The sequence below is a fragment of the Gallinula chloropus genome (assembly GCF_964237585.1).
Source record: "Gallinula chloropus genome assembly, chromosome: 12".
In the NCBI taxonomy this organism is placed as follows: domain Eukaryota; kingdom Metazoa; phylum Chordata; class Aves; order Gruiformes; family Rallidae; genus Gallinula; species Gallinula chloropus.
Genome location: NC_140097.1, coordinates 8,836,893 through 8,855,044, shown reverse-complemented (window position 1 = coordinate 8,855,044; position 18,152 = coordinate 8,836,893). Strand labels below are relative to the sequence as shown.

The 18,152-nt window shown below is 37.4% G+C and overlaps 1 protein-coding gene across 1 annotated transcript in view; it reads right to left on the bottom strand.

The window, feature by feature from the left end:
• The window catches only part of FHIT (fragile histidine triad diadenosine triphosphatase), a 570,515-nt gene extending 552,600 nt beyond the window's left edge, over positions 1 to 17,915 (bottom strand). The window contains exon 1 of the mRNA XM_084269480.1: positions 17,863 to 17,915. The gene's annotated coding sequence lies outside the window, so the exon portion shown is untranslated. The remainder of the gene's footprint in view (positions 1 to 17,862) is intronic.
• Between the last annotated feature and the right edge of the window lie 237 nt (positions 17,916 to 18,152).

Sequence of the window (18,152 nt, the reverse complement as noted above, 5' to 3'; positions counted from 1 at the left end):
AAATTAAAATTTCATTTTAAAAATGAGACAAATTGTAAAGGTTTATAAAAAACTATCAATGTTTTATACAAGAAAAACCTCTAATCAACATTAACTGAGCATTACGTTTTGTGCTTTTTGCTAATACTCTCAAAACAACAAGTGAAAATAAGTCACTGCAAGAGTAAAGCACTCCAGGCAGCCACATATGAACTTCAAAGAGCAACCTACACAAACTCAGTGCCCTAACATTGCTCTCATCACAGAACTTCAAAGAACTCTGCATTTGATTATGGTTAAGATTCGGCCTAGTGCACAAAATTCCTATGTGCCCTACTTTGGAAAAACATAGTAAAACCTCCATAAAAGCCTGCACATTTGAAACACTAAGAAAGTACTCAGAAAACAGAGATAACTGTCACTGCCCTACTGAACTACAAAACTGTCCTCAGCATTGGGTTTTATATGTACAACTGAAGGCTTTTCATCTTGCTTTTCAGATATGGTAATTGCAAACCTTCCTTGGAAATTAACTTTCCATGTCATCCAAAGCCCTCCATCTAGTTCCTGGATATTATTTCTTGTTATTTTTTATACCTACAAACCTTTAAATTATTACATGTGCCATACATTTGCGTCTCTGGAAATATTTTTTCTTCTCTATTTTCCTAGTATTTCACTGATGGGGAGGAGGCGGGGTGAGCAGGCTACTGGCTATGCTGATAGGCAGCGAGCAGGGGGAAGTACTCCCTCCACATTTCATTCAGATAATAGAAATCTGCAAGCTGCTCGGTGTGACAGATGAGCTATGTGAGCTGAAGCAACTTGTTCCGCTTGTCAGCCTCCGAGAGCCTACAGCAGCAGGATACAATTGTGATGACACCACGATCGCAGAGCTGGGTCAAACATACGGTCACTTTAAAACAGAATGTCAACCATTCTTTCTACTTGAGGAATTTGATTCAGTGACACTAAAAGCTGTTAGATACCATTAGCTTTATAGCTAGGTTCAAAATGAAACTGTTACTTTGACAGTATTTGAGGAATCCTCTTGCGAGCCCTATGTTGCCATTAAAGTTTGTAGGAATCACAAACTGTCAAGTAACATCACTATTGCCCGTAGCGATTGAGTACTTTAGGACCAGAACAACTTCCCTGTGTTGCACCAAGGGATCTATCCCTTGAGCTGTATTTGTATTATGACCGTTGAGGATTAAATGGATTAAAATCCTCACAGAATTTTCAAGAAAAAAAATATTACACAGATATATGCATTTTTTTAATTGAAGACATAAAAGATACCTTAACTCATACCTAGACCTACTACTTCATTTAAATCATCTCATACAGAAATTAACTTTTTAATGGAATACAAGAACTGCTAATTGAATGATATTAGGTATTTTAAAAGAACTGAAACGTAATATTTAATTAACCCTAACCCTAACCCCTAACCCTAATGACCCTAACCCCTAATGACCCTAACCCCTAACCCCTAACCCACCAATTATTTCCCAAAATCTTGGGAAGATTCACTTACATTACACAGTGATGGTGACATACCCTAGGCAGTATTACTGCCACGCACAGCTTAAAGTTTAAATAAGGGCAGTATACAAATCATTATATGTGGTGGATCTAGCTAGTGTTTGGAAAAGCAGAAACTTCTGATTTCACTCTGACATTCAATCATTAGAATCGTTATTTATGACATACAAAACTGTCTACCAGAATTACATTATGTAATATACACCATAAGTAACGTGACAAAAAGGACTAGAAACACAGAAGGAAACAGCAAATGTGCATGACATCCAGAATTTCCTTCTCAATATTTCACCAATTTTTGTCTGACTCAAGCTCAAATCACGGAGTCTGGCAACACTCAAATTCCCAGTCTGTTAGATTTCACAGCTGAATTTCTAAGTTCACTACACCATAACAAAAACATTTTATGTATTTCAGACTTTCATGTATACGATTTTCTGCTTTATTTCCATTATGTAATTGCTTTCCTAGTCCATCATAAAAATTTTGAGGAAAAATATTTAAGTAAAACTTTTCATGGATCTGGTAAAATAAAAAGGTTTGTGGTTTTGTACGTTAAAAACTTATGTAATTCTTAAAAATAATTGTTGTTTACTTGCTTTGATTTCCAAATGTCTTTGATCTCATTCATTAATATTCATTAGTCTTCTGATGTTGGACTAATGAGAATCCTATGCATTTACAAGTTGCTATTTAAACAATGTTATCATAATCTTTTTCTGATTTCTGTTTTTCATCAACACTGACAATACTTAATTCTTCGTTTTCTCCAGCTTTTTCATCCAACTTCCTGAAGACATAGTGTACATACTCCAAAATGAAGTGCAACTCAACAAACGCATAACTAATTCAGTCAATTATAAACATATAACCCTAAATGGATACTAGCAGAAAACATGATATACATGGACAGGATGAATAATGTTCATACTCGGCATCTCATTTACTTCCACGTTTCACATACATAATTTACATTTGTGATGGAACATCACTGAAGCCAGAAAGAACAGCCACAACTTCTCAGCCTCAAGAATTTACATGCACAAAAGCAGCAGTCATGTTGACAGAAGACAATACTGGGCACTGGTATCTCACTTCACAGGTGTACACAGAACATGCACAACCAGTTACTTCAATTCCTTGTATTTAAGAAAATATTAGTAGTTTCCATATTTAGTTTCCACTTCTCGCAGTACAGAGCCACAATAAGGTGAAAGTAAAAGTGTCCCAGCATATGCTGCACCACATACAGGCAGTACACACACCAGTAAATCCCAGGTGCCCAGGAGAACTCATGTTAACTTCAAAGGACAGTTCTCTTAATTCTAGGGCTCCCAGCATGTCTCACAGGACACTCAGTACCTAACAGCACAGGAACCCACCAAACCCAAACAATTCAAGAGTTATTTTATGTATATTAAAGTTTATAAGATCTTCACTAGTACCAATGTTTGCTTAACTGTAAAACTATCCCTATTAATAGGAAACTGTTTCTACTTTACAGTACAATTCTGGGCAGGCAAAAAAAAAGTAATTCGTTTTAGAAGCTTTAAGTATTATCCAAAGTATCTATGTAAGCCAGATGCTGTGCATAATCACCCATTTCTAATACTGATTATGTGCAACATCAGGCCCTATATATCACTTTGAAAAGGTATGTATTATTAATCTTCCTCCCAAGAACAGTATTTTCCTAACTACCTTTTCTCCCTTTCTAGTCCTCTCTTTTAACCTGAACTAGCATAAGTCTACATGTAGATACTGACACTCAGTCTTTAATTCTAATACTCAAACTCACAGCTTGGAGATGTGCCATTATAGTCAATATCATAGAGATTTTATCCCAGCTAGTCAAGTCTTTCAAAAAGAAGTCACACATTAGAACTAACATGACATGAAAAGTGTTAAGTGTAACATTTATAACAAGCATTTTTTTCTTAATACCTGGGAAAGCAAAAACCCAGGATCAAACTTTAAGATAACTTGTCACAAGTAAATAAAATATTTGTATATTTAATATTATATACCACATTTTAACTCATACTTCAAATATCCTACATTTCGTGATTCGGTTTTTAGTTTCATTTTGTTAAATTCTACTGTCAAGGCTGAAGAGCTACTGCTTCAGATGCAGCACTGGGAAGGATACACCTCACAACAGGTACAAAACACTAGAGCTGTTTAATGAACTAGGATTCAAACAGGAAAATTAAGGAAGAGCTGACACAGAGATCTCTCATTGAAGACACTCAGGTAAAGAGAAAAGACAGTGTCTGCTAGTAACAATAATGAGTCAGTGGAGGGAAGCTTACAAATTATACTAATTAGTAAAAGGCAGGAAAGAAAAATACCAGCCTCAAAGCAGAGACTCTTGCCCACAAACAAACACACAACCAGGCTGGGCCTCACCACCCTTCGGTGTCGTTACAAGTACACGTACCCAGCAGGCAGTTGTATGTCATATCAAGTAGGAATTCAGGGCCTGGCTAAACACCCACTTTTCTAAAGCCATTTTTTAAACTAAAACCAGATCTGTGTGACCAACCTATTACTATTAACACCCAAGCCTGGTTACATCCACACAAACTGAAGCAACTGCGGATTAATTGTATACTGAATTAATCTTTAGCAAGGAAGATTAGTGCTGTGCTCAGAAAGGCATCTATTAGTTACTACTGAAAGAGCCTCAACTTCCTAGATAAGATTTACATTCTTTTTACCCATAGAAAGAGACTCAGGACAATTATCTAACCTTTCATAGAACTGCAAAATATGTCCCTTGTTTCCATTAAACTTGCACTAAAACACAGCTTTTTATTAACTTCTGGTATTATGTTCATTCAATAAGCTTCATTCAGATTTCATCTCTTAAAGTCAGAAAAGAAACCATGTCAGAATAGTTCTGACAGAAAAATCTGATTTAAACAGCTTGAGACTCTCCAAGTGAACGTAAACTCTGAAAAAGATACTCATTTTACAGTCCAAAACCATAATTATTATAGCAATTAAGACATTTTCAAAAGAACAGCATTAAAAAAGTCCACAAAAATATTTCTACCATTCTACAGACTGGCCTAAAACGTAAAAGAATTTACAAAACAACCTTTTTTGTGACAAAAATTAGGCACCTTACAGATACAGTTTCTTTTGTATTTCATTGAAGCCCACTTCCTTACAAACTGTCATTGGTTGTGCGACTGAAAACTGCAATTAGTTATGCTTCACTGACACACACACAAATCCTTTTGTGGTTATATTATTCAACCTGAACTTTAATTAGCAGGACTGTTAAAAATTCTAAAGGATTGCACCACCCCCCCTATTTTATTAAAGCATTTGAGGCAAGAGACAGTTAAATAGTCTGTATCCTTTAAATACATTATTCTAGCTAGGAAATGTTAGTGTGACACAATAATTAAACAAAAAACAAATAAGACCACTGTTTAATTTGTGCAAACAGTACTTAATTTTTAAGATCACATGAAATACAAAAAAAATAAAATGCATTACTTAAACTGCTTTATTTCCAAATGGACCTCACAGATACAAATGAGCTTCACCAGAGAAATAAAACTAGCAGAAAAAAAATCAAAATCCAAGGAAAAGAGTTTTCATTAGTTCAAATGAAACTAGCAAGGGCTACCAGCAGTAAAAACCTAACTTCTTTAAATTCCAAAATGAATCTCCTCTCCTGACCTTTATAGAGCTCAAGATGCATACGTACACAGAATAAACAAAATAATTTGAAAGCAAATTCACCGAGTGCGCCTGACCTTTGAAACAGCACAGATAATTTTAATCAGATTTGCACAATGTTAGTCTGTCTCAGTTTCCATGTAGCAACACAAAGATGACAAAACTACTTAAGGAAAAAAGAGACACAAGATTTTTCCAAAATAAAAGCATCTTCACAAATATTTTTTGAAGTAGCCTATAGCCCTAAGAGTCTCAAGGCTCAGGAAGGATTCCTCTGAAATTGTACTCCCTCAGTGTCCAGCTAAAAATGCACAATTCAACCCTAGAGAAAAAAGCCCTTTTTGCCAGTCAGGGAAGTTGCAGTCAATTCAGTTGAAGAGCTGACACCTAAGAGGTAAAAAAAGGTAAGTTATACAAATATTTTAAAAACTACTTTTTGTAGGACTGGCCAGTAGTTGCCTCCATGATCCACTGGCATACAGTAGGCTACTTAAAGAATCTTAGTTATGTTTATTACCTTAGTTTTTCAGAGGCGAGTTAATTTTTTTAGAACTCCCAAGATTTGCAGCAAACTGACAAGCAGTAATGACTAGTAAAAATGCCTACTTACAAATAAACTAATTCTCAGAACTGTACACCATTAGCCTTAGTTGAAACTAGCTGGCAATACCTTCCGTTGTATGAAGACAGATGTTAGAACAAGAGTTGTGAACTGCTTATCAGCCACCAAAGCTGACCATTGCTTGTACCACTTGGAAAAACAAAGACACCTTATACTTCATGCAAGCCTGCAACAGCTTACTGCAAGCATAGTGCTATCACTTATGCCTGATGAAATGAGAGAATAAACATGGAGAGCTGAAAGCCCTGTTAAGACTCAGAACGTGCAACCTCTGTCGGATCGGACCTTCCACACTGACAGTGACAACAGGGTTCTTCACAAGTTGGAAAACACAGCATGAGAGTAAAATACAACTAGCTAAACAATGACACTTCTACACTGCTGAAGTTTGGCTTACTTTTGGGAACAGAAGGCCACTGAATAGTACAGTGATTCTCACTGATTTAGTATTTACCCAAGACTTCACTCTACTTGAGGGGTACAATAGGACAACATAGTTTTATCAAATCATGTACTTCAATAGCACTGGTTCACATGACTTCTAGCCTGGTTGGTTTTGAAGCTTAACCTCTCCACATTTACAAGGACACGTTCACTTTAACAAACCACTTAGATATGGGAACAACCAGAACGAAAGTACAAAGTCAATACTCTTACCTAAGTGAATTTGTAAGTGTGCATAGCTCACAAATTAGTTTCATACACTGGCTGTTTCCTTGTGGAACTGCACTATGATTGTAATATGCATCAGCAGCAAGGTGACCCAAATGTATCACTAAAAACGTGGCCAACTTATCCACACTCAAATCATTAACAGCAAATATCATTCACATTTGACACTGCCTCTAAGACAATAAGCCACAGAAGGAAGTTTACAGATAATCTGAAAACAAGCATTGCTGAGAATTAACACACATTAAGGGGGGGGGGATCATGAACAGGACAGTTTTCCAGAACAGCAATCCCGTTTCAGTGTCACTGGTGCTTTATGTGAATGTGTTGTGGGCCATCAACCCTTTTTGCAAACAGCAAGAATCATATTCCTCTCCTGCCATGCTATTTTGGGGTTTTTTCTCTCTCCTTAGCTCACAGTGGATTTTATCCTAGATCTTTTCTGTTGCCACAGCTATGTGATATCCTCATCTATTCCTAATAAGGATTTTAACTTATTCAGCTTATCAGGAAAGCTTCAAGGGAGCTGATCACTGTGTACAGACACTTAGTCTGAGAAGGTAGAGCATCTGACCTTGCTAACAGTCATACCAAACCTAGCACCTGGAAATGAACATTAAAGAAACTGAAACTTGAGTAAGGCTCAACTTGCAGACACTAAAAGTAATTTAAAATGAGCTGAAAAGATTACAATTAAGTATTGAAGTAACTTATGGACTATGCTATTGCACTGCAATTTTTTAACACCAAATGTAAGTTACAACTCCGCTGTAAGGCAAAGTCCAGTTTTGTTCTGCTTGGTGTAGGAGAAGGAAGCCTACATGTACCACTAATTACTACAGTTTCCACTTCGGAAAGCTCAAATCTATGTAGATCAGAGTTTAGTAGGAAAAAGACATAGTTCAATCATTCTAATGATTTAAGGAAAAGAATATTTCTATAAAAAGATGTAAAGAGATGCAATGCTCCGCTGAACTCACTTTCAGGAAAAGCTAATTCAAGCAAACCCACACTTTTTTTCCCCTCAAGACTTTTTTTTTTGAAAAAAAATTAGAAAAAAATTAGTCTGAAGCAACCCCAGTCTTGATCTAATAATTTTTTTCTTTTTCTTTTTTTTTAAAACTACAGTTTCCAATATTTTTTCCAATATCCTTCAAAATCTAAATGGGCAATACAATGTTTCATTGTTTTCAACAGGGAACACTAACAACAACATCTGTTAAGTAGCCACACTTAACTGTGGCAAGGTAGAAGAGACTTCACTGTATGCATTTTCTCCGATTTAACTTGGTAGTAATTGTCCTAAACTGACAAAGTTTAAAGGTGAAGTTTCTCCTACAAACTCCAAATATTTTGAATCACATGTATTTCAAGCAACAAGTTTTAGGGCAGCGTTTATTATTTTTTAAAAAACTTCTAGTTCACTATATATACTCTGCTGGCTGCCAGAGGTATAGAGGGAAAACTATTCAGAAAAGATATCCAAGAAAAGCTGTTGAACAGTGTAGGCCAATAATTTATACATGCTCTATTTGACTCATCAAATTTACAATACAGAATTTGTATTACCTGCCCATAATATGCACTAATACAATAGATTTTTATGCCAATACATAATTTTAATGTATATTTTTATGCCTTCCATAGAGAGTAACCCAACTCAGCTACTGATCCATTACAACATGGCCACATCCCATTTTCATGCTAATATTGAGTAAAACCAGTTTTGATTCAGTGCCTGCATAGCTGGAAGTCTGTAAACTGGAAAGGAACGACAGCATTCAGGTTATCTCTAAAATTGCCTCTAAGTGTCCCACTGTCATTAAAATCTAAGATGCAGCAGCCACCTTTCAAGAAATAAATCCAATGATAGATGCATGATCATCTAGCCTACTTTGGATCACAATTAAACTGGTTTAAATGAACCTGCTGAACTTCCAGAAGCAGCACTAGCCGTAAGTGTGCAACTAAAAGGCTGTTTGGAAAGTGTTCCTTTTCGTCTCATTTGGGACAGTGTAAAATCAAGCAGCATTTTGTACTGCGGCAGAGTAAATTTGGTTCAGAGGATGAGGCACTCTCACTCACTCTGTGTTTCCAAACACAAGTTTCTGGGTGGCAAGGCAAACAATTCTTCCACCTAAAGCAACTCCTCTCTCTCTCTAAATCTCATGTAAGCAACTATCCATAGGCTGCACAATTAATTGGAACAATGAACTTCTTCGGTTTGTCAAGGTTGAAAACAACCCTTTTTTGTACAGTCAATTTGCTCTAACATCTCCCCTGGTCTGACCCCACACAATCCAATAAGAAGCTGTACCAGGATAACAAATGCATTTACACATGGGAAAGGAAACGAGCTGAGATGGAGTTGCTTGATTTGGAATTCCTTGAGCTGCTTATGCTATTAAACATAAAATGAATTTAAAAAAAAGGAATGAAAGTTCTGTTAGTAAGTCCTACTTTTCATAGTCATAGAATCTCATAAGGCTAACTGTCCTAAAAAAGCAGTACTGCTTCTACTGTTAGTTAGCAGGCAGTTTAGAAACTGTTTTTTGATTTTTTTTTACATCACTTCTCAATTAAATCATTACAGAAGTAGCTCTAGGCAGACCCCAGTATCTCTAGACTCAGGCACTACCACAGTGTTTCTTGCATCTACATAGCTGTAAGTCAGTCTTACAAGTACAGGTATAGCTCACTCCCATTATCAAGCTATCTTTCCAGCCCTTGACTTGGACCATTTCTGCAGTGGTTCCTGAATTGGTTCAACCTGTGCTAGCAGAGCATCAAAATTGACAAGGCTACAGCAGTCAAAACAGGATATTCTTATTATCTGAATGATTAAGATGTGATTTCAACCTCTGATACTTAGAGGAAAAGGACTTAACATCTATCATCTGATCACCATCACCACCAAAGTATCTAATCTTGCATCATATATTTTAATAAGAATCACAAAAAAGTGTTAGGTTGGAAAGGACCTTTAAAGATCATCTAGTGGAAATGCCACACACACCCCCTTCTAGTAAGCAGGAATCTTACATCTTCACTGTATCAGGTTGCTCAGAATCCCATCAAGCCTGACCTTGAATATCTCCAAGATTGGGGCCTCCACTAGCTCTCTGGGCAACTTGTTCCAGTGATCTACCACCCTCATATTGAGGAATTTTTTCTGAATATCCAAACTAAATGTCTCCTCTTCTAGTTTAAAACTCCTCTTCTTACTGCTATATGCCCTCGTGAACACTTCTTCCCCAGCTTTCTCACAGGCACCTTTCAGGTATTGAAATGCCATTATAAGGTCCTCCTGCAGCCTTCCTTCTCCAAGCTGAACAAGCCCAATTCTCTCAGCCTGCCTCCACAGGAGAGGTGCTCCAGACCTTTGATCATTTTGTGGCCCTAATAAGGTAGCATAGAACAACAACAGTTGTCCAATCAACAGCTCTACAATAGGTGGCTTCTTACAACACCAAAAAATATTAGAAGTATTAGCATCATACAGGCTCTAGACGCAGAGAACTAGTAAAGATAATAAAAAAATATTCCAAGAGTAACATAAGGTGATTTTATCTTTGCTAATGATACCTTCATTGTACCATTTTCAGTGTACAAAGAATGCTCACATGTAGGCTGAGTGTACCTCAAAACCTAACATTACACTAGACTAATATAGCAAAAAAAAACCCCAGCTGCCCAACACAGAATAAAACCTTTCTACTTTGATATTTTCAAATTTTAAAGCACTTGTGTGCCTAAAGATGTAGACAAGTCCTTTAAAAATACTTGTTTCCCCAGGAAAGTAATTTTCATTTGTCTGCCTCCATAAAAACACCTATACTAAAATGCACTACTTTACCTAACATTAGAGTACCTTGAATTGTACCTTGAGTTCAAAATAAAAGCCACTGTAAAATTCATGGCACTTTGGTGCATGAGCTTCTAACCACCAATAAATGTTTCCTGGTATAAATCCTGCACCAAGCATCCTCCAGGCAACTGCAGAGGCTAATCATGATAATTGTCACAAAGTTACAGGCTGGTAACTACTTCCCATCCCACTGGAACAGGCCAATTGCTACAGTCCAACTGTCAAGTATACCCTTCCTCTACTAATTCAGTACTTAGTAGGGCAACTTAATTATTGTAAGTATTTCAATAATACTTATAAATAATAGAACTTTTAATTGCAAATGGCTACTGTTACACAAGTGTGTAATTATAACCAAACCAAAAAGCTTAGTTGCCAATCTGCATGCAGCAGCATGCAAACAGGCACAACAGTTAGACAATCAACATTTCACAAAACAAAAAAATCATCACTGCAGTTTCATGATAATTTAAATGTAACTTCTAGGAAAGCTTGCATAGCAATAGACTGAAGTCCAGGATTGGGAAATTTCCTACTGAAATATCATATACCCTATTAGCTATCCACGTAAAATATACTTGTCTGTAGTTGGGTCATGCCTGTCCCCCCCTCCCCCCCCCCCCCATAAATTTTAAACAAGACTAGAGATTTTCCTCAGCAAAACATCTGCCTCATCAAAAATATGGCTGAAGAGACTTATAAGCCTTAGATTCAGGCAAGTTCCTTTCTATCCTTCCCTCATCTCCTTCTAAAAATCAAATGTTTTGAAGACAAATATGACCTGAAAACTCCTCCAAAATGAACAAAATCCTGCGATTCTGAAATAGTTTTCATCACAACCATATCATTCTTAAATATTTAATAACACAACATGCACTAAAGAGAAAGTGAAATCCTGAAATCATTAGATGTCCCAGCACAAGAAATAAAAAGATGACATACATTTCTCTGCAAGTTTAATTTCAAAGTCCTTTCACATAGGGATCTAAAAACTGTCAGCTTGGTTGCTCTGCTAGTATATATTAAGCAAGTAATGAAGCCACTGGTTTTAATTCATTAAGATGCCAAAACATAAAATTAATGATTTTTTTTTTTAAGTGGAGTATCAAGAGGGTGGTAACAATCAGGTACAGCATCAAAAAGAACAAAATATTAGCAACAGAAAACAAAATGCAACACCACTTCATTTTAATGACCATTTAAAAAATAGCAAAACATTAATATCATTTAAAAGCTATTTCCAAACCCAAGAAAGACTACAAGATCCTCTACTTCCTATCAGTTAAGAGAATCATTATATTATTTTATTAACAGAACATGGATTCCCAATCTTAATACAAGCCAAATGCAAATTTTAGCCTTGTATGTTACCTAGCACTTTCTAACATGCCTTCATTATCTCTTAGTTCTCAGTTAAGACTTGCACACAAATCCAGCAAAACAGTTTAGAAGGTACTTAATTTTCAGTATTTGCATAATACCATCGAATAGGACAAATAATATGCATACTTAGTGCCAAATGTCAGCACTATGCCAATTTAAAGCGTTATTCTTTCACATTTCAGAAACAATTTTGAAAACAAATTAAATGACATATGTAAACTAATCCAACAAGTCAGTGTGCAACGACTTCTCAACACCAGAATACCTTCTGAGGCCAATATCTACCAGACACATCAGAATTTCAGCGATTTAAGACCTTGCTAAATCTGTGCAAATGCTAAAAAAAAAAATTATGTTGAGAATTCATACTAATGTTTTTGATTATTCATGCATTAAAGCCATGGCAGTATTTTGATAAAGTAACAGACAGCACTGCAGTGCCAACACTGGAAATCTGTACTTCGAAGTACCTAGAAAAGCAAAGCTGATACATGTAGTTGCTGAGTTGGCTGCATTACGCCTCAAAACTGATGAGCTATACTGGGAATATTCAGTATTGCAGTGAAAATGGATGAGAGGAAAAGCACACATACTCATGAAAATCAAAAGCTTTATTTACACCTCACAACGAAAATATTTTCTTCTGTGTTGCCCACAAGGTTACAAATAATTTGACCAAAGCCTGTGTGTATTTAAGTTTACTTGTGGACTAACCACACCATTTCCAAAAAGCATAGGCCTCTAGCAGGCCTGGATCATTTTGAGAAGTTCCACTGTCATTTTAAATGTTTGAGAACGAAGGTGTGCTTTCAAAGATTGGCCATTACCCAAACCTTCCTACTATCCAAGGATACTCGTGTTTCTTACGGCACAAAGGAGCATAACTTTTTATTCCCAAAGGAAAGCGAGTATATACTACTCCTGCTTTTAAACACAGGAAAACCAGGTATTAGCTAGCAACAATGTAGCCTAAATTAATTTATTAATCATGACATTGCTATACATGATCTGCCCAAAGTCCACACTTCACCCATCTATTCATTGATGACCATGAAAACACACCTCATCTTTCCAAGTTCCTTCTAAAGGAGAAACACAAAGTAAAAATTGCCTTAATCTCTTCGATTTTTGGCAAATCCCAATACTTGACTCTGCTGTGGAGCTGCGTCTTTATAATTATTGAAACTTTTTGTATTTTTTTTTCTTTTAATGTAAAAGGATTGTGTTTTTCTGTGTCATTTTTTGAAGACCGAAGGGATCAGTGGCTCTTCTAAAGAAGACAAAACTACAAACCCATTACTGTTCAATTGCTTTCACTTACATGAAGGCCAACCAGAACTCTGAATCTTTACTACACAATCACCATTTCTGTGCTGCATGTATCTCGAAACAACTGTCCAAGGATTCCTGCCAGAAGAGTCACACCAAAGCCAACGATCACACACTTATTTATACAGCTACTCATACTCCCCAACTCATCTTCCCCCCACCCCTTTTTCTGAAAAAAAAAAAAAAAAAAAAAAAACAAAACCAGGAATCATTGCTCTAGTTACTTTTACCACAAATATTTTCAAATGTACATTCTGTACTCAGACTTCACTACAAATATTTACAAGAACACTTCAGGTGAAATATACATCAGAACAGTATCTTGCCTGTCTCCTGCTCCAAGGAAGCTGGAACATGGTAACTTAAACAGAAAAACTGACAGAAGCAATTGTGGAGTAGAAAGGTTCCGTATCAGCAACTGACTTGAACAAGGACAAAGTGTCAACAACGGAAAATTAAGTTCAAGAACAGTGTTAGCTGTTTTCTCTAGTCATTATTAAATCTTGCCTCTTCGTAACTTTAATTGGTCTGTGACACCACTCTATATGGAGAAACAAGATGGGAGGAAAAGGAAATTTTTAATTAGTACAGTAAAAAGAAGACTGGCCAACAAGGTATTTCCTCAGTAATGTCAGTAATATACTGTCCACAAATACAATAATCTGATCCCCCAAAAACGTGCCTCCAGAACCCAAGTTTTTCTGTATCTGAATAATTGTTATGCTAGTCACACTCCTCTTGGATACCACCCCAAGCTAAAGTACAACTAGAGTAAGAATCAAGGATGATTCCTTAACATTCCATTTGTTGATCAAAGCAAATTCTCTGGCTGACTAGAGATAATAATTCTATTAAATGTAGCTAACTAATCATCTGATTACTGTCCCAGTCCTTGAAATTCAGCACAGTTATATCCATTTCTGGACTGCTGGAAGACCACAGAAATTGCAAAGGATCAATGTAACTAAAATTGAACCTCCAAGGAAATATTTATGAAGTTTGCAATCTTTATCTCCTGTACTTTATCTGAAAATAGAGGAAACAAGTAAAATAAAATATATACCTTCGATAAATCCTATAGCTAAATAGCACAGTGTAAGTTAATGATTATGACTTTCAGGGATGAGATGGTAAATTCTGAAAATAACGAAGTCCAACATACCAAGAACCAGCCTTCCACTCTGTTACCAGAGCCACCTGCAGGAACCTACCTACACACCTGCTCCTCTCTATCCTGGGGGTCCAATACCTCTACATACACTGTGGTACAGGATTCCTCCTCACAATATAAGCACTTCTAGAGGAGCGTTCTTTTTAACATAACTCTCCAATCTCTTCCTCACAGGAATACAATTAACATGCCTACTGTCTTTAAAATTAAGGGGAGGGGGAGAATTAAAGACTTCCAGCTGAGGCACTTACTGGCTTTTGAGGGACCACACATACTCACCAACATCAACACACAAAGCAATAGGGTAATTATGAACAGGACTAGATCCATCTTACAGACACAACCCAAAAACCATGGGACAAGTTTAATTAATGCAAGTTTCATTTTTAATAATGAAGTTCCCTAAATGTAAAGCATTATGAAGCTGCTTCTCATGCAACCCAATTTTATCCTGATTCTGTGTGCACAGTATGATGTAAAAAGTTAACTAACTCGCTAAAAAGAACCACTTATGAACACTCAGAACTGAAAGGCTTTGAACTCTGACATTGAGTATTTACAATGCATTTTCAGAATTACCCTGTAGCTTTAGGGACAATTTTATTTCCCTCACATAGACTCAACCACCCAAAGAAACCCAGTAGATATTTTATCACCAAATAAACCAAACCCAGATTTGGTTAGGTTTTTTTTTTTTGAAATCTCACTAGATAAATTTTTTAACATTGCATTGAGAAAACATGAGTTACAAAGTACAAGGATGCACACAGAACACATTGTACCAAACATACCTGACAGTTTTACTTGATAAATTACTGGTGTAGTAGAGAAAGACAGGAAGAATGAACATAATTTATTAAGATCTCTTTTAAAGTGTCCATGTTCCCCTAGAGCTTACAGAAATAACAAAGCAACAAACAAGGAAGCCTGTAAGAATAATTTAAATGTAAGTGCTAAGAATGTATAGTAAGACAAACAAGACTTTTAAACTAATATTAAAAATAGATAAAATATGGATGATACTGGTCATCCTAAGTTCCACGCAAACCCAATTAATCTTAATGCACAGAGTAAAACATTGCCTAGACAGCACCAAATTCTTTGGAAATAATCAACTTGCATTTCGGAATAATTCTAGTATTAGAACTTGAGCTGTAGTAGCCAACAACAGCTTTCTTGCAGACTTAATAGATCAACATTTGGGCCTCTATAGTAAACATTACCAATTTGCCTGAAGCTGTTTATACACACACCAATGACATTCTAAACACAAACCAGCTGACAAGGTTGGGAAGTAGCAATATTTTGAACTTTTGCAGAAATAGACAAAACTGTAAGTACACAGAAATATACAAATAAACGTAACTGACATAATGAAGCTCCAGATACCAGAGAAAGAGTGACTTTGACATGTACAAAACAGAACAATTCTCTTCACTCCAAATACACAAAAGGGTTCGTGTGACAGACGACAAAAACAAATGAGAGGATTACACATTGTAACTATAGAAAGGCAAATCCTATAAAGTACGTACACAGGCATAATATACAAGACAAGTGGATAATCCTGTGCTCAATATTAAATTATATGAGTTGACCCAAACTATTGTTTCCATTATAATCTCTATACACTCCCATTTACCCCACCATGTAAAAACATCAACTTGGTCACCAGTAAAGTCAATGGAAACTGCAAACATACAACTCAAATGCTGCCAAAATAAAATATTTGACTACTACTATAGTCTTAGTTTAACACACTCCTCATCCTGCCTGGAGACTAAGACACAAACCATAACAATGGTAACAAAAATACAAGCAATTGAACACCAACACCTGAAAAACGGACTAAACTGAAAACACCTGTTGCTTATTAAGCAAGTCAATGAAAACAGGTATGCTCCTCTGTTTTCACATATACTGCCTTAATTCTTCCAAGTTTTCTCAAGACTATAATACCAATTAAGTAAACAGCATGTTTTGAAGAGATTTAATTAGAACTTGCATCACAAGCACTATACTTGGAAACGTAACAGCTCATTGAATGCAACTAGCAGCGCTTCTACCCAAATATCTTACAAGGGGGAAAAAAATAAACAAGCTTAAAGAAATACAACTGGAGGTTTCATGGTAAGTTGCAGAACTGACAAGTGAACTAAATTCAGCTTTTACCAGCACTCTATGCCTAACACTCACAGGAATGTAACTTTTAAAGATAGGAACAGCACTCTGCTGTCATTCAAAGATTCAAAACTACTCAGAATATCTGAAAAGGCATTTCAAGGGAAATGTGAAAGCAGGTTATGAAATCAGGGGGCCTACTACTTATGTGAGATAAGAGACATCTTGCCCCAAGGAAAATGGCAATTTAATGCCTTTGTTCTATTAGACATTTCAGTGATTCAATGTAAATTTAAGTAGCCAAGATCTTAGCACATACTCTGGAATGTCTTATTCGACTCACCAATATCCAACACTTGAAAATTAATTACTCAGAAAACTGCTTATAGATGGTATGTTGTGTGCAATTATTCTTTGAACTTAACTTTTTCTTTTCCCTTTTTTAAGAATATTACTATCTAGGGTTTTTTTAATTACATTATATCTCACAAAAATTGTTTAAGCCTAAACTGCTTTTTGTTTGAAAAACAACTTTCACCTGAACATCCCTGAGGTCGTGTTATTCTCAGTTCTAGCTCAGAACCAAGATGATATTATTCTCTTTTTTTTTTTAAGCAAATAAGTAATATCTAAATGTACAACTAAGTGGTTTAATAAGAATCTACAGAAATTAATCCCTTCCTTGGACACAGGCCATGCTTCGGAAAACACAACTACCTTTGCTATCCGTAAGAAGTTACCACTCAATACACCCAGGTCTGGCTAAAGCCCTTTACAAACTCCCAGAGCCGCAGATCGATCACTGAGACAAAGTGTGTAAAGCACCTAAAATTATTTTACGTCTTACTATTTTATACATGGATTTAAGCTGCAGCAAATGGCCAGAGTCTCAGGAACCCTACTTGGTTGCAGCAGTGACTGCTTTGGCTTGGACTGGGGCATAAACATTAAGTAATTCGCTTTAACCCACTGCCTGGTAGTCCATAAAGTGGATTCCCCCGCCTCTCCGGAGCAAGATCACTAACAGCCCCAATGCAAGCGCCCGGGTGGGAGATGCCCTCCCAGCCCCGAGGGTGCTGCTGCCCGCTCACCGCTAAAGGTAAACACCGAGCAAGGGGAGGCAACCGGGCAACCCCAGCAAAAACCCCACCTAAACCAATGGCAAACGCTCCCATAGCGATTTTGCAATACCCAGCCGGGAAAAAGAAAGAGCTGATGAGCCGCCTTCAGCCCCGCACACGGCAGCGGACTCGGCCGCCCGAGCGCACCGGGAGCTGAAGAAACAGAAAGCGGCGCCGGCCGCCTCAGCGCGCAGCAGCCCCAGGCCACGCGGTCCTACAGTACAGCAGCGGGGACGGCGCAGCGGCTCCCACTGCCCTCCGCAGCGGCCGCTGCCGTCTCCTCCCCATTGCAAAGCTCAGCAACACAAAGAGGGAGAGGGAGGGGAAAAGGGAACACAAAATGGAGACTTACACTCGGTCTCCAAACACGCATGCGTTGCACCAAAGCACAGCAGCACAAACCCGTGGCAGCCAAGGGGAGGCGGGACCGCCGCTTAAACAACCCTCGCCGGGGCGGGGCCGCTGAGCCTGTGCCCGTGGCCTTGAGGCTTGCGCGCTGCGGGGTGGACCCTGCTGGGGCAGCAGCTGGGCTTGTGGCGGGGTGGTTTTTCCCCTCCCCTCCACTCCTCGCCGTGAGGCGGGACGTGATCTACTTGACTAGATAGTCTCAGGCTGTAGCGCTCAGGAGACGAATTACAGCTG